The sequence below is a fragment of the Frankliniella occidentalis genome, unplaced genomic scaffold (assembly GCF_000697945.3).
Source record: "Frankliniella occidentalis isolate FOCC.00 unplaced genomic scaffold, Focc_3.1 Scaffold36, whole genome shotgun sequence".
Classification (NCBI taxonomy): Eukaryota; Metazoa; Arthropoda; class Insecta; order Thysanoptera; family Thripidae; genus Frankliniella; species Frankliniella occidentalis.
The window spans coordinates 2,392,786-2,395,094 of NW_026267166.1; positions in this window are offsets into that span (position 1 = coordinate 2,392,786).

Consider the following 2,309-nt stretch of genomic DNA (forward strand, 5'->3'; position numbering starts at 1 on the left):
CCCAATGACGTCCCCGGGGGCCCGGACGACATCGGCACTACCAGATTTGGACTCAGCGTGCAAAAAATCCCCGATAACACGATATTTCAGTCGTCCTGGTCGTTCCGAGGTTGACGGTCGGTCGGTCGGCCAAACTGTATCTTATTTTGACAGCCCCTAACAGTTATCTTAATGAGGTCGGTATTGATTACATAACGAGTTTCCATGATTTAGGGCTCTAAAGGCAGATATCGCCGCCTCAACCGCAACCCGCCCTGCTTATTTGGTGTAAGACACACCATGAAACAGATATAAATCTTATAAAAACATAATGTGTGGGAAACCTGCTGCAGCAGCTGAACTTCTCATTTCTAAACGGGCAGGTTAGGATCCGTCGCGTCTCTCCTTGTCCCACCCCCTGCTCCCCTCTGCCCCGGTGGTTGGTATGAGATCGCGTTGTGGCGCGGAACGGCTGGGCGGGGAGGAGGATGGGGCCGGGGATGACTCGCAGCTAGAGACACACTTTTATTCCGCGAGGCGCTGCCATTCGGCAACGCATTTCGCTCCCTGCCTCACGGTGAGCCTCGCGGCCATACACCAGCGTTGATGTGGGGGTGCTGCTGCATGTGCTGCTGCCTGTGCTGCTGCTGTTCGCCCTTCGGCGGCGCTCCAAACGAAACAAACATTGATGTCAGCCGCCCTCCTGGGCAGAGGAGAAGCGTGGACCCCGCGATACTGCGACTGAAGTGAGCAGCCTGGCGGGCGGGCGGGCAGCCCGTCCGCCCGCGCGGCTCGATAGGTTGCCTGCCTCACGGGCGGCCGCGTCCCGATGCGGGGGACTGGAAGGGGGAGCAGGGGGGCTCGGGTTGTGCTGCTATTTCCATCCCCAATTAACGTTAATGATGACCTCCCTTCCGTCGCGGCCGCCGGCTGACATTGTGTGCATGGTGGTGTGTGTGTGAGGGGGGGGGGGGGGCACGGGCCGCGCTTTTATGACGATGCACCACCAGCAACCAGCAGCAGCGCACATTATCGAACTGTCGCAATGACAACCGTGCCTGCCCCGGCCCGCCCTGCAATACACATCCGCGTGCGATTCATTGAGATGCATCCTCTCTGCGGCGGCGCGGTATGGGGCCCAGCAGCACAATGAGGGACGCGCCAGGCCCCGCGAGGCTCAGGAACAGCCTCCCCAGCCTCCCCCTCCCCGGAGCCCTCCGCCACTGTTCTGCCGCGCGCCTCACTGCTCCCCCAGCCGCAGCCGTTTAGAGTGGTTGAGGTTGAGACCAACCGATAATAATAGAGCACCGGACCAGTCTGTTGTGGCGGGGGCGGGGCTGGGGGAGGGCACCCGGTCTCCCACGTTATTTCCAGCCGCCGTCTTGTTGGTCGCGCCGCCGCCGTCGGCCTATGATCCCCGGCGGCTCTCGCCCAGCAAACCGCAGGGAACCACGAACCGCAAAGGGGCGGCGGTCGCGGCGGTGCGGTGGTCGCCCGGGCGGCGCGGCGGTCGCCACGCCCCGGCGGCGGCGGGGCTGCGTGCGCGCGCACGCGCCGAGGGAACCGCGGACCGGCGCGGCTCGGAGGTCCTCCGACCCAACGGGACGCTCCTCCTGAATCCTTGACCCGGCTCGCAGCCTCGCGTGGCGCGGACGGGCTTCAGGATCGCGGGCGAGAGGGAGGAGCTGGCGGCACGATTATCACGGCCCAGCTGCATGCCCGGCGGGGGGGGGGGGGCGCCCCGCTGGAGCCCTCCTTTTCTCTTCTTGTAAATTCAAGTTCTCCGCGCCAAGTTTGCGACTAAATTGCGGAGCAGGTCACCGCGGAGAGAAGCGGACGCCGGACGCGGACAGGGAGGGACACGCGGACGCGCGCCGGCCGGCAGCAACAAATCACGGTAACAACTTTAGCTTTTTTCGCCTTTCCACTGATGCAAACGGGCAGGCAAAGCTAAGCGGCTGCGCCCCTCTGCCTCTCCTCCTGGAGAACGGTGCCACGCTGGATCCGCCCGACGGTGGAGGAGAGGAGAAGGGGAGAGGAGGAGGAGGGGGAGGAGGAGAAGGAGAAGGGGGGCAGAAGGGCCGTTCTGCCGTGCCAGCCGGTCCCGCGGCTCGCGGCACGGCTCTTGCACGACGCGGTGCTGCGGCGGCGCGGCGGCGCTTGAGCCCCACGCCGAGCGGCTACGTCTCGCGATACCGCCGCAACAACGACGAGCAACAGCTGAGTCCGCCGGGCCCAGGGCGGGGGCGGGGGCGGCGTCGCTACCCCGCGGCGCAAAGAGAGCCGCGCGCCGCCGCCGACAGGGGGCGCCACGAGCCTCGCCCGGGCTC